The sequence below is a fragment of the Malaclemys terrapin genome, chromosome 8, assembly GCF_027887155.1.
Source record: "Malaclemys terrapin pileata isolate rMalTer1 chromosome 8, rMalTer1.hap1, whole genome shotgun sequence".
Lineage (NCBI taxonomy): Eukaryota > Metazoa > Chordata > Testudines > Emydidae > Malaclemys > Malaclemys terrapin.
The window spans coordinates 71529392-71545498 of NC_071512.1; positions in this window are offsets into that span (position 1 = coordinate 71529392).

Below are 16107 nucleotides of genomic sequence, written 5' to 3' on the forward strand. Positions count from 1 at the left end.
CTATAACAGAGCTCCTGCAGATGCTTCCAGAACTCCACCACTGATAGCAATAGTGGGAAATTTAAGGTGAAAAGGCTAGCCACTGAGACAACAGAGATCAGATGCAAGAAAGTACTGAGAGGCTCCCAAGTGGAAGTATTCTGAGTATGAATCCCAATCTAGACTTTCACAAAGTCTGGGCATGGAGAGATCCAGAATTGTGGCTCGGGACCATCTGTATAAAATGTGTAGACAACAGGACCAGACATTCCTTTTCCACTATTATTGCCAAAAAAATAAATGTTGGTTTTATAGAGTAGGGATGATTTTTTGTATTCAGCTTAAGTGTTGGAATATGAAGCACTTATTTTGTATATCCTACATGGAATTTTTGCATGATATGACAATGACTTAGTAACTTTATAATAAACTCTAACAGATCTGAGCTTTACAGATGCCTAAACTTTTATTTTTCATTCCCTGTTTGCATTTGGATGGACACAATTTATTTTAAGCAGCTGAGGTTTCAATGAAAAATTCAGCAGAGTGAAAATTTTCTTGTAGTGGTGAGGTCTTAGTGCCATTTTCTCTGCACTTATTCATGAAAAATAAGGATTTTCTTTTTAAAAAGATCAGTATCTTATTCAATGTCGTCTATACAGGGTGTAATTTTTCACTAAATCTTGTACTTTAGATTACAAATTTTTGCAATAAATTAAACTGACTTTATCTAAGTAACAATTGTGTTTGGTGTCATCAGTGGAAACACTGAATAACCAAAGATACTTGAATTTTGGATTCTCCTGTTGATACTATTGCTACTTTGTAATGAGTCTCCAATTACTTTTAGTACCTTTGTGTGTTATGTTCTTTGCATATACAGATTTGGTTCAAATTTCCATATTAATGTAGTCCAGAACAGTAGACATGGGTCTTTGAAAGGTTTTCTTTCATGAGGCCCTGGAAGATCTGCTATAGAACAAGCAAGACCCAAGACCCAAGTTTAGTGAGGTTAAGCACATGTGCTTAAAGTTACTCATGTGCTTATCTTGCTATTCAGAACCTCAGTACCCTGCTACTTCTCTGAGGAAAGTCAGAAAAGTTGTTATAAAATTTATTTTTAAACCAGAATGAATATGCATCTGAGTATTATTATAGTCAACATTGGTTCTGATGAGGGATGTTTTATAATTCCAAGACTGCCTCTGATATTTCACTCTAGATCAAGTATCTATCACTGTGGTTGTACTGTCTGAGGAACACCATCTGGAGTACATAGTCTGCAATGGTAGTCTTAACTGAAGCAATTTTACCTACTTCACAGGGATGTTATGAGTGATGAATTATAGTAGAAATGTGGGTTGCTTGAGTATACAGTATATATAGGCTCCCTCATGAGATGTATAAAGCATTTGGGAGTTTCTCAGATGAGAGGTGCTATGACAGGGCAAAGTAATGGCTGTATGTCCACATTGCCTTTGTCTTCTCATCTTTCCCCCTTTCTCTCATTTTCCCTTCATCTCTCAATTTCTGTATAACAATAATTTACAAAACCCATGAGAAGTCTGTGTATACTGCATAAGCAAACTAAAGCACTATTATAAATACAGAGTTCACTGTGAACGGGCGTTTGCTAACACTAAAACAAACACACTGGGGCCTTCAAACAAAGTAACTGGAAAGCATAAAGTATTTAAAACCCAGCTACTTACAGATTAATTGCCAACGCCTATAAATTACACATAAGGAAAAAGGGTAAAATGAGGCTATACAAAATCATTTGAATTGTTTATAACTTGTATGAAAGAGATTTCCTATAAACCAGATTGAAAGTGACAAAAGCATGAATATGTAACTGGAGTCAGATTTAACCATTTGATATCAATAGATTACGTTTCACTTATTTGAGAAAACCTAGGAGCACTGATGCCTAATGGAAAATGTCTAAGGGGGGTGGGGGGGGGGGGGGCGTGTAGATTGTTGACAAACCTAAAGAAGGTAAAACTGAAATATCCCATAATTGATCCACATGGGAGGAAAGTAAAAGATGCAGCATGTGCAGATATGTATTCAGGGATTCTAGTAAAATGATTAAAAGCCACAGGAAATAAATCACAGAATAAAAATATGGTAGAGAACATCTGGTAAATCTAAGATATCATCCATGTCTCAATTTTTTCTCCCAGCAGTTATCTATGGAGCAAAGGGCAGGCTGCCTATAAAGATAAGTGAACAAAAGCTATCAAATGCACAAAGAAACATGAATGCTCCCTGTCCATTATTTCAAGGAGAGACAAGACAAAAGGATTTATATAATCAAAATGAATCACAGATGTTGAGATTATAAGAGCTAATTTACATTGGGTAAAATATCAGACTAGAAAACCAGACTCTTAATAGATAATGATGACTGCTATTCAGTGAATAGGCTTTATGAGGAGGGGCTGGAAGAGAAGAATATGAAAATGCTAAAGAGAGGGAGGATGCTAAGTACATTATTGCTCATATCAGTGTGAAATAGTTTATGACTATTGTGCAAGACAATGAGAGGCAAGAAATTCCAAAGGCATTTGTCCAGTGTTAAGCAGGCTATCATTCCTAAATATATTTTTTTTAAATTAAGGGCTCAATTCTCCCTAGCGTCTAAGGTGTCAGTTACAGCTCTCTGATTCAGCACCAGCCCAACCCCAAAATTAATTAGAGCAGTTGAAGAGTCCCTAAGGGACCTTTATGCCAGAAGAGAATTAGTATACCAGCCTATCCCCACCTTGCCGAATCCCTGAGCTGTACCAGAGAAGCCAGACTGAAATTCTAACTTAATTTAAGTTAATTTTCCAAAGGCTTTCACCTTTTTTTATAAATCATGCAACACATGTTTTCTTAATTATTTTTCTCTGATTCCTGTTAGATGTCTTCATTCTCTGAAATCTCTGAGATCATGAAAGGGAAGCTACTATAAGTTCTCAAAGCTTCTTTTTGGCAATAAAACACAAGACATATTTATAAACAACTCCTTAGCTGAAGCAGTAATTTCCCCAAGATATACAATTTCACCATATAATTCTTACACGCACAAAAATCCCTATGCTGACAAGACATGATGAAAAGGAGAAAACATAGCTAGGATTATCAGATGTTGGCTCCATTTGTCTAAGATACTATGGTTCAGAATAGCCTGTATTTTGAGGATGGCTATCTGATTCTGAGTGACTGTTTCTGAGCTTCAAATGTATACTGAAGTTTAATAGATATTGATTGTCTACAAAAAAAGAGCCTCTCCTAATAATGTTATCCACATTTTTGGAGGGTAAATATGCAAGGTTCTGTAGGTCTAGTCAAAGAATTTAAAACCCTGGCCAATTATTTTCCTGCATTATTTTTATTTCATTTTAGTATTTGTGTTTTTTTTATCCTCGCCACAGTTGTTCATTACATGGTGCAATTTAGCATGTCTAAGATTCAGACTTCAAACAAGGCAGCTCAACTGAACTTGAAGAGAAAAGAGAAGTGGTTTCCGTGGCAATGGTAACCACGTGAAACAGCTACTAGATCATTGCTCAGGCTCTCCTTTCCTTTAGCATTGAACAAACATTACCGAGACCTGATTCAGTGATGCCTTAATTATCATCTAAGCAGTCATTTTTACATATGCATTTTTATTCTTTACAAAAAAATTCCTTTCACTTTTGACTTGCTAATATGTGATTATACTTAGCCTGAAAGCATAATACACCTGCTGCAAACATAACAATTTAATGATTCATTTCTTTGCTTCTTTGTATGAATAACCTCTCAAAAAACATGTGACCATTCAAACAAGCGCATTAAAAACCCTGAGGAAACAATAGTGACCATCCACTAGAAGCTGTGCAAAGCATTTCAACTTGAACATAAAATACAGTCACTCAAAACAAACTTGGTTGAAGTTTCATCTGGGTTTGTGAACAAGCAAGAATTTGATTGAATTTTGTCAAAGCTGCATGTGAATGTTTTTGCTGGATATTTGTAAACATTTTAAGGCTGCCTCTTGACTAGTGTATTTCAGAGTCAAAGCTGGGAAAGGTCATGTTGTATTTTCTAATATAGCAACTGTCTGATTGACCAAGGCAAACTTGTGCAAATATGCATGAACTTCAACCTTGCCTATGGGTTCACAATATGTTTAACAATGGGAAAACCAGAATCATTAGGAGTCAAACATCTCCAATTTCAGGTCCTGTGAACCTATGTATGCAACTTCTGAGCACAAGAAAATATTTTCAAACATTTATTAAACCAAACTTGGAAGGGTTTAAACTCAAGGTGTACACTGCTTGCCTTTCTCTTTTAAACACTATATTCAGACAATTTAAATATTTTTCTTTTGCTTCTTTTCATACAGCCAACCTCCTGGAATTCAAAATTTACATTTACTTAGTGCCCGAATCCTATTCAGAAGCAGCACATGAAAATTATTTATTACATCGGTTTGGAATTAAATTTAACGTATTCAAAGAAGGCCTCCAATTTTCTATGTGGCAGATTGTTCTATAATTAACCAAAGCTTGTGTTAGTTGATAATATAAAGTTAATATACAGTGATCATACCATGTACTAATAAAAATACACCATAGTTCATAATATCCTAAATACATCCATGTTAACATTTAATATTTATAAAGTAAGTCATATATATGCAGAAAATATTCATTACACAAGAGATATATAACTTGTCCCCAAAAAGCTTACAATCCAATTCAGACAGACAAATATAATCTAATTCAGATAAAACAGGATAGGAATTCTACCACAGTAAGATGAGGGGATAAGGCCAGCATAAAAATCAGTTTTGGAAGGCTACAGGAAAGAAGTAGGCTTGTGTAATATTCCGTGGAACTCAGTGGATATACTGACCAATTCCCAGTGGATCCGTGGTCATTGAAAGAGTTGTTTATAACAACTAAATAGAAGTGGAGTATTTCTATTGTATATACTCATCTCTATTTGTGTCTATCTAATGCTTTATAGTCAAATTTTCGGAGTGAAATCCTGGCCCATTAAAGTCATTGGGCGTTTTACTACTGAATTTGGTGGAGCTAGGATTTCACTCTCCCTATGTAGAAAGTTAATACAAAATACTCATTAAAACTAACACCTAAATAATAGAGAATCTATTCTCTCATCATATGACATAACCTGAAATATTGCAACAAACATAAAGCATGCACAGGAGGATTTTAAGGGGTGAAATGAAAGTTCTGTGTCCACAGTCACATTCTAAGGTGTGTATACAGGACAGAATACTATGCACGCTACTTGTTTTTAGCACTGGCTTTTGAAACACTTAAAGCAGGCATATCTATTAAGATGCTAAAAAGAGTACCATTACCCAAGGGCCGTGAGAAACAATAGTACAACAAAGCTACTGAAATTTGTTTACTATAAGTTAAAGAGGTGAATCATCTAGTAGTATCCGATAAAAGCCGCTAGCAGCAGAGATGATCAGTTTCTGTATTACTCCGAGAGTATTGGCTTGTACAGATCTCAGAGTTCAAAGGATTTTGCTTTCCCAATAGACATGTTAGGTATTGCCATATGAGATTTAATACCTCCAAATGGGAAAGCTAACACATCACTGCTATGTATAAGTATGTCCTGGCTGATTATTGTTGATTGTTCCACTAGAAGTAGAAGTAACACAACAGCTCCATTTCAAGAAAGAAAAGTAAGTGAAAAATTTACTCACAGAATCCTCAAAAGTTATATTTCTAGCAGTGACATCAATTGATCAGCCAGTTTTGAATTGTACAAGCACTTTGATAAAAATGACATTTTGTCACCACATTACTCTGTGAATAGCATTGAAATATGGATGTCCTAGAATGGAGAATAACAACATAGCTACTTTGAATATGAGGTCATTTAGGTGGGTCAGTTATTGGCATTTTAGTTCATTTGCAATTGATATGCTTAAAATGTGAATTCCTTCCCCCAGTCTTGTCACCCTTTATGGGAAAACGGAAGTAAAAATGGTAATCCCTAAAAGAACAGTATTCATAGTATTATTTGATCATCATTATTAGGAAGTACATGGGTATTTTGGCACTCATTGCATGCAATCTGCCAGAGAATTTGAGAGCCTTAAATTAATTGCTAGCTCTATAATTTCATATTGAAATTCTGTATCATCAGATATTGCACACATCTGGCTGAATTGTAAGAAAAATAGTAGTTGACTTTAATCATTTTTATAAGTCTTATTTTAAAGGGGAGTCCTGTACAATATATATTGCTACATATGTTACAAACCTTTAAAGAGGGCCAATTCTCTTTGTAACTGTTCATAACCTAAAATCAAACACCCACAAAGCAAGAACTATTTCTTCAGATAGCAATGGGCAGATCAATGCAGATAGTTTCCTGGAATACAAGAATCTGCACAACCACATTAAGGATCAGCATAAAGTTAAGGTGTTTTTAAGGCAGTATGCAAATGTTAAATATTTCTATTTTGCATATGCGATTAGGGTGACCAGGCAGCAAGTGTGAAAAATTGGGACGGGGGTGGGAGGGTATATAGGAGCCTATATAAGAAGAAGACCCAAAATTGGGACCGTCCCTATAAAATCAGGACATCTAGTCACCCTATCCGCGATGCTATATAAAAAGTATGGAAGGGGATTAGAACTTCCTTTTGCTCAGAAGAAAATGTTGGCACAAATGAAGGAGAACAGCCATCTGGCCTCCAAATACACTCACCCAGCTCTCTTCCTACTTCCATGGTGAAATCTTGGTTCCATGGAAGACAAGGAGAGCTTTGTCATTCACTTCAATGGAACTAAGATTTCACTCTGGTATATTTCTTTCCTTCTTCTATTCACTGGTTCTACCTTCTAGGGAATCAGGTTCTTGCTGATAATTGTCATGTTGTGATGCAGGCCGGAGCAAGCAGCACAGAGAGGCTCATGTGCTTACAACAGAGAAGTGCTTTATTAGAAACTACTGGAAAGTAACAGAGAGAGTCAACAATGCTTCCAGGCATACTGAATCTCACAACACTAGCTCTAAGTGCTTTCAGCAAATCTCCCCTATTTCAGCTTCTAACACTTAGTCATACTAAAAGTCCAATGAGACCTAAACTTTAACAGAAGGACAGGGTAGACTACCTGAACCTCCAAATCAGCCAAGTGAGTTATTTTGTCTTGTATTACTAGAAAGCCAGCTTAATATATGTGCTTCTCTCTTCTCTTTGACTTTAGGCTTGCCCTTTTTCTTCACATTGACCTTATGACATTTGGCCTCTCTCTTTTTTTTGGTTTTAGGTTTTATCTTTTCCCTTTCAGTTCTAATCTGTGCCCTCCCCCCCCCCCCCCCGTTTTTTTTTTTTTGGCTTCCTTTACCTTCGCTTCCTCTAGCTGAAGGAACAATTCACAATTCCTAGTTTATTTACCAGTGTCACCAGGCAGAGCATCTTCTTCCATCGGGTCCATCATAAGATTTGTCAGCGGAAACTCTAAAGCTCTCTTGATGGGCTGGCCCAGGCACCATATTAGCCAGGGTTTTTTGGAAAAAGGAAGTTCATGGGTATTGACTTTTATAACAGCAGTCTGCAAGCTCTCCAGTGAGGTGAACTTATTTAAACCCCAAAAGGACCAAAATATTTGGTGGAAAACTTCAATTTTCTCACCCAAGGAGCTGACTTCTCAACTTTCCTCTGCTACAAATTCCATGCGCTTTGACACTTTCAGAGCCAATTTGTGTATCTATGTGTATTTATCTGCTGATCTGTTATATTTGCTGTTGAATCTGCTATTGAGCTGTGATTACAAGTTTCCATAAATTTCTCCTTGCTACCGTAGGGTAGCAGAAGAAGTGGCACTTCTTTCTAAGCACTGTCTCACTCATATCTTAGTAGTGCCATTAGTAGTTTCTATTGCTATGGCCATCTCCTCTTACTCTGGGTCTTTTTTTTACCACCTTCACCTCCTTCTGCATTGAAATCTGCATGATGCCAGTTAGTATCCACTTCATGACATTTGTAGCATTCTGTTTCTCAAGCTGGGTACATTTTCCAGGAGTGCTGGGATTTTCTACCACATCTTCACACACTTAGTTTTCTCTTCTTTGTTACTTATTTCCACACACTGTTTGTGTTGACCAGGTTTTTTTTCGTTGTGTTTCTCAGTAAGCTTTTCTATTGCGCCTCACTACTCTGAAATCTGAATCTTCATATCCTGCCTGCAGTATTTTATAGACATTCCTCAAGCTTCTGTGTTCATAAAGTCACAGATTTTAAGGCCACAAGCGGCCACCAGATTATCTAGTCTGACCTCCTGTGTATCACAGACCACTACCCAGCACTCGCACACTAAACCCAACCAAAATTAGACCAAAGTATTAACAGCCCACAGGCTGTTTAGACAATGTGCCACAGGCAGAGAATGGGAGGAATTGAGGTACACCAGTGCTAATAATTGTCATAATTATTCCTCCCACAATAGCAGGGAAATGATTGAAATATACCCAGGCAATCCTGGCAAGTGACCCATACACTGCAGAGGAAGGTGTAAACCCCCACCAACTTCCCAGCCAATCTGACCTGGGGGAAATTCCTTCCCAGCCCCACAAATGGTGAATATTTACACCCTGAACAAAAACCAGTCAGCCAAGCACCAGAGAGAGAGAATGCTCAGAGTCCTGATCTACCCCATCCAGTGTCCCATCTCTAGCTGTGGCCATCCCAGATGCTTCAGAGGAAGGAGATTTGGGGGGAAGACACTAGTGGGGAAGGATGGAGGGTGAGGGGAAATCCTTTCCTGACCCCTGCAGGTGAACATGAGGTTTTAGGAACAAAATACAAACTGGAAGTGAGCCCCATGGCTGCTGTGTCCTATCCCCTATCATCACATAATTAGAACTTGTACGCTTTTCAAAAAATTGACCAAAAACCAACTTTTTAAATGAAAATCAATCACCAACCCTGCCTCAATGTTAAAAGTGTTTTCACTTTTTTATACACATCATTCTGATGAGGAGTTAGACCGGAGGTCATGAGTATGATGTTCACCTCATTTGCCATGATGTATATGAGGGAATTTACTTTTAGGGTGCATGCAGCATGACACTGCACAGAATGAGGCCCAAATGGAATAAACCAATGACTTTATCAGCAATGTGAGAACTTTTTGGAGGAATAATGGGAAATATGAACTCCACTGTGCTGGTTTTGAGTTGGGGAGGGTGGACTTTGGTTCTTTTACAAACACTGTTTTATTGTTCTTCCTCTAATTGCTCCTACAGAAATGGCCTCCTTCCTTTGTGTCACTGTGGGCTCATGGACTCCTTGCTGAAGCTGCTGTGTTTTGGGCCTGCTGCCCAGTTTTTCAGCAAAGCCTCCTCTTCACTTTCCTCTCTGAAGAATGGAGTTTATTGTTCTCTGCCCTGCTTTTTCCTTTGTCTTTCCTGCTACCACAGCCCTTCTAAGAGCATTTAGCACTCTCATTTTCTCTTTCAGCTTTGTCCAGGCAGCACAGCCTGTTCTGGGGGCATGCTCCTGAGTTAGGAAAAGCCCTCCCTTCACTGCCGAGGAGTTTTATTTACTCTCTTCTCTTTTATTCTTTTCCTTGTGTGTCTGGAGGTGGAATCCAGCCAGTTCTGATGCTGTGGACCTTGTTTTTTCCCTTCAGATCTTGATTTCAATGATGTTAGTTCTCATTGGAGGAAATCAGGGGAGATTCAGGCCCCAGGTGGTGTTATGGTGCAGGCAGGAGCAGAGAGGCATAAGTGTTTACAACAGAGGTACAGTAAATGCTTACCTGGAAGTGACAATGGAGAATCAACACTACATTCCAGGTATACTGAGACCTGCTGTATTAGCTTTTAAATACTCCCCACGACAGTAATTAGGGGTGAGAGCAGGAGTTTGGGGAAAATGTTGGTAAGCCTAATTTGTGGCAATAGTTGTAGGGGTTCTGGCTGGGGCAGAATATTAACCTCCAGTGCACCACAATCTGTCTAACATTCATCTCTTCTATTACACTCCTTCTGAATTTTGCAGCACCAAATGCATTGTAAAGTAATCATATAATACGTGCAAATTTTTATAAGCTGTCTGTCTCAATTGATCCAAAGGGACAAGAACACCATATTCAATAAGTGTTGGAGTTTGGGGTTATGCAATCTAAGTTTCTGTAACAGCAATATCCTAGGTGTTTCATTATTGTTGTTCTTGCTACTGAGAGACAAAACTATATTCTTATAAAACCTGGCTTGCAAGCAGATTATTTTCAAATTGCAGAAATGTGCCCTGCTATATCATTTCACATACAATTAGATGAGTAACAAAAAGTTTGATATGTAACCTAATGCATCACTGTGGAAGAGCATCTACCAGAGCAAAATATTAACAATAAAAACACCATTTACAAAATTTCATTTTTTTCCTCCTCTATTTACTTTCTCCTCATGTTCTCTATTTGCTTTTTATTCTCCTTTCTTTTCCCACTGCACCCACACCTACAATTGTTGCAAAACCAGGCACCATCTGTAGAAAGGTGGCTGACCAGAATCAAAGAATTCAGGATGAAAGACAGATACCCAGGGTAGTTAGGTGAAAGCATGAAATACAATCACTGAAGACACTAGGACACGATGCTCCAAATATAAATCCATAGAAAACAACAAGAAATTAAATCTGAGGGTTCTGAGATTCCCGGTAGGAATCAAAATGACATGCATATTTCTGCTAAGAAGATTTGGGATTGACCCCAAATAAAATCTGTTGACTTCACTAGATGTATGAAATGTATGCTAACACTTTAGATTAAAAGCTAACAAAGAGGTGGCATAGGCTCTGAAGTGCATGATATATCCACCATGAATATTTATATCATTGATATCTGGTTAATGGCTAGATAACATGTCTACAATGAAGACAATTAGAGACCCAATCCTGCAATGTTTAACTCACTATTTACAAGCATAAAGGCAGTGTTGTCAGATGCTACCGGTAGGGTGCTCTGCTTTCTCCAATGCTGATATCACTCGGCTGCGTGCGTGTGTTCCCTCTGTGTGTTGTCCCAGCTCTGAGCAGATACCTGACCCAGGAAACCCGATGAGAACCCCCAATAACCACAGAGTCTAGTAAGATGCAAAGTCACGTCAACTAGGTTTATTGCGACCTTGAACACAATTGCAGTTCCCCGTAGCTTACTTAGTCTACCGGGCATACTACTAATAGGTGCCTCTTGGCAATGGACCTGGCTAAGTTAGTGACGGGACTTTCCACTACTCCCTCGGCCGGACAAAGATATCCACTCAGAGATGCATTCTTATACACAGATACAAACAAGTTACACATCACACCTGACGTATTGAGGTGCAACCCCTCTACGCAGCAAGGTACAACCCCTTTACGTAGTAAGGTGCCACCTCTCACCTTGTACATGTTGGTTTGAACAAAACAACTCTATCCATCATATTACCCTTTTGGCCCTGTCTTTGGGATGGGTCAGCTTGTTCCTTGAGTGTGGAATGTACAAGTATGCAAATGTTCTGATATCTGGTGTCCAGTACCTTTTAGGTATGTCTCTTTTTGCAGCATCAGCCCTTTCCTTGCCAGCTTCTGTGAGCAGGGCCTGCCTCTGGCTCACAGCTTAACTTTGCTTTATGTTAGCAAAGTCTTGACCATTACTTTAGTTCAGGCCTTAGGCCTCATACCAGGCCTCTGATACAAGGGTTTATGTCTCAGGGCCTCCTCTTACTACAGGCAGGAAGCTCAGAAACACAGCACTAAGAAAGTAATTTTTTTAAGGGCTAAAGGCATGTTTATTTACAGAATTGGCCAGAGCTATTTGCCTACATACATATGATAGAAATAGCTGCAGTGAGGAGGGTGATAGATTCCATTCTATAGGCTGACAAACAGAGTCCAAATCAATGTATTTTTTTAAATGTTCAGGACGCAGCACACAGTATGCAGAGAACATTATAAATTGCAAACATCCTGCCCAGAACATAACTTGTGTTCTACTTTCAGATTGATTTGCATTTACTAATTTTCATGCAGATCATCCCATGGAACTAGAGGTATCTAAATAATTCATGTAAATGAAATATGGATTCTATTACAAATCAGAGAAATTGCCAAATATAATCAACAGACATTTTTTGGAGTTTTACAGCAGTGTGTCAGAGATAGCGGAGGAGTGTCTTTCAGATGATCATGGTGTGTCTAATCCACCAGAGAATGTGCAAGTTATAGAAAATGCTAACTAAACTTTGTAAAATATATATAGAAATATTGTCAAAAATTGTTAGTGATTTTTTCATTGAAATATGAATTTTTCAGAAAAAAATTGTCCATTCCATAACCTGGTTGAAAAATAGTGAACAATTTTCTTGAAAGTTATCCTCCCGGATTGCATAATTTGAAAACTTTCAATAATTTCTTACCAATTTATCCAAGAATTCATAAATTCATTGAATTTAGATTTATGAGGAGGATTATATCACATGGACACTACTCTCTTCATGCTGAAGAAGTATAAAGAAAGTATTAACTAAGCAAACCAGTAAATCAAAGCAATAGAAAAGCTCCTTTCCACCACCACAACTGCTCACTCATCCATACTCACACAACCTTTAGCTATATGCCCCCAACCTTCCCCAAAATCCAATTTTTCAATTTTCTGACCAAAATTTCAGGGGTGCAGATAAGCACCAAACAATTTGTGGAAAAATTATGCAGATTCTCTGAACCTAATAAATTCAGCTGCAAATCTTCTGACTGTACATCAACATGTCTTAGGGCCTTGGCCGGTAGTAAGAAGTGAACAAAAATGGAATAAAATCCTCAAGACTCCTATTGAATTCAATGGGAATTTCCCCTGAATAAAAAGCCAAGCTTTGGACAATTAAAAGAAGGTTAATTAAACTTTTTCTGCCTTCTTAATGGTTTGTTTTTACCTCAAGAAAAAGAATTAGAGCAGAGCACAAAAGGTATTTGTGTGACCATAGATGCAGATGGGCACCTAATGGGATTTTCAGAAGTGCCTATGTGCCTAACTCCCATTGATATAAATGGGAATTAGGCACCTAGACAGTTGTGAAAATCCAACTTATCTTCTTTACTCACCTAATACCTTTGAAGGTCTAACCCCTAGGTGGACTCTTTTTATCCAATCCTCTTTTGCCCATTCCCAGTAGATGTGGCAATTTATTATAAAAGGGATAATATAAATCACCATTTCTTCTAATAATTTTGAAATTCATATATTATAGTCATCTCAGATGGGAAGCAGTTCCCTTGCTTTGCACTGTAAAAGGCAATGACAATATGACTCATTCTGCATTTGTGAGTTAATATCACACCATGCATTTGGTTTTCACACTAAAAGCTTTGTAGGTAATGAGATAGGAAAGTCAGTGGTTACAAGCATTTATGCCTAGAATGGTATAAAGAGGTTTTTTTTGTTTTGTTTAATGGAGATATCCCATCTCCTAGAACTGAAAGGGACCCTGAAAGGTCATTGAGGCCAGCCCCCTGCCTTCACTAGCAGGACCAAGTACTGATTTTGCCCCAGATCCCCAAGTGGCCCCCTCAAGGATTGAACTCACAACCCTGGGTTTAGCAGGCCAATGATCAAACCACTGAGCTATCCCTCCCCCCTGTTTACTGTGCTGGAGAACATACGACTTTATGGTATGAAAAATAAACAATAAAAATGAAAAGCACTTTAAAGCTGAGGCAGCGAACTGAACAAGTGAACTCAAACTTGTGGGTTTCTTTTTAAACACACTTGTTTACATTCTTCCCACACCCATCCACCCCACAAAAACACTAATGAGTGTTTTTGGAAATCACTAAGGTCTTTCCATGTTTTGACTGGAATTGAAATTGATGTGGCTCATAGCTTTTGCACACTTATCTTATTTAAAAACAAACTATGTAGTCTCTAAATTGTAAACTAAGCTAATAAGAATAATGAGTTAATGAACTTTTCAACAAAAACTGCAATTATAAAATTTCAAAGATTTTGTTTTAGTTGTTCTAGTATTTGTTCTTTTCATTTGTCCTCATATTCATGGAGGAGCCCAACAAATGCATTTCCCATCTGCTAGGTACTGTTTGATCTTTTGGAACTGTACTTATTTGATTGTCTGTTATCAGCTTTTTTTTTTCCTTTGGGACCACTACCTTTGTATGTGCTCAACCACTCCAGACTACTGTATACCTTTCAAGAGTCTGATTTGTCTTGTGTACTCCAAAGTTTCACCACTTAAAAACTTACAAAATCAATCATAAAAATACAAAAGTGTCACAGCACACTATTACTGAAAAATTGCTTATGTTTAATTTTTACCATATAATTATAAAATAAATCAACTGGAATATAAATACTGTACTTATATTTCACTGTATAGTACATAGAGCAGTATAAACAAATCATTGTCTATGAAATTTTAGTTTGTACTGACTTCGCTAGTGCTTTTTATCTAGTCTGTTTAAAAACTAGGCAAATATCTAGATGAGTTGATGTAGACCTCTGAGTACCCCCAGCTGTTCATGTGCCCCTGGTTGAGAACCACTATGCTATAGGCAGGTGCCATTACCTAGTCATTGCTAATAAAACCCTCTCTCTGATAGCACTAACACCTCCATTGCTGGGTTTCATTTTAGTTTCCTGCTGCCAGTTAAATTAATAGCAGTTAAGAAAATCTCTTAAAGGCATTAAAAAAAAAAAAAAAAAAAAAAAAAACCTTTAATTTTGGCTCATATTTTTCTTGCTCTTTGGGTTGCCATTTATTCTCTGATCTAAGAGTTGCTCCTGTTTTTATGAAAGGCAATTGAGCATTTTTAAATAAACATTTACACATACACTTTAGTAGAAGTCAAAGGTGCTTGAAACCTCCCAGGATCAGGCCCTTGTAAGCATGAATACCCTGACTCCCTGCTGATTTTGTCCTTTTGTATTTGGAAATCACTAAGGTCTTTCCATGTTTTGACTGGAATTGAAATTGATGTGGCTCTTTTTGGTTCCCAACAAAATAAACTCTTTCACCTTACATATAGCAATCTGTCATGTCAAAAGCACTGTTGCACACAAGTATCATCAATTGATGTCACCAGAACTCCAGGAACAGCATTTGTTAGTTAACTACAGCTGCAGAGTCAACAAAAGGAACACAACACATTTTTATCTATCTCAACAATGTACCAAATCTGTACAAGTTTTCTTGCTCTTCTGAAATAAAATGAGTATGGGTCTATTTATACCAAAATTATTGTAAATTTTACAAGGTCTCTGATGTTGCACCCACATTATTTCCGAGGCTCACTGGCCAGTCACACAGTATAGGAAACAAACAAGAAATCATTTTAAAAATGCAAGTTCTGGAGAAGAGGAGATAATATGACAGGGTCTCACAGAAGAGAAAACAAACAGAGAAGAAGAGACATGTGGCTTGATATTATTTATTTATATTGTAGTAGCACATACTACAAAGAGAACCCAAAGAGAACAAGGTCCAACTGTACAAGTTTAGGCACATAATACAAAGTTAGCTCCTGCCCCGAGGAGCTTACAATCTAAGTAGTGTCAGTGATCAATTCATAGCTTTTGCACACTTATCTTATTTAAAAACAAACTATGTAGTCTCTAAATTGTAAACTAAGCTAATAAGAATAATAATATGCAACCCTGAGGCAGATTTTCTAACATGCTACTACTGAAGTTGATGGGAGTTTTACTACTGACTTCAGCAGAAATAGAGTTAAGCCAATACTGAGCACTTTGGAAATCCCATCCTTTTTGTTTCTGTTACTCTCACCCTCAATTATTTCCAAATTTTTGAAGTAGTTCATGAAAAAATATTTACCATTTTTCAACCATCTCTACTATTTGACTATACACATGATGTATAAAAATAAGCTGCTGTGGAAGTAAGCTTTTGAGAGAAAGCTAATTTGTAGGGTGGAGGAGAGTTTGGTGTTGGGTGGGTGGTTTAATTTTGTTTGGTATTTGTAATAATTTATGGCAGGGGGCTATAGACCCCTGGATAGGTACCTTTTTTAATTCTTTGTATAAACCTAAATAAGTACATACTAATCTATTATGGGAGTTTTACAACCACCCTGTAGCAACTGAT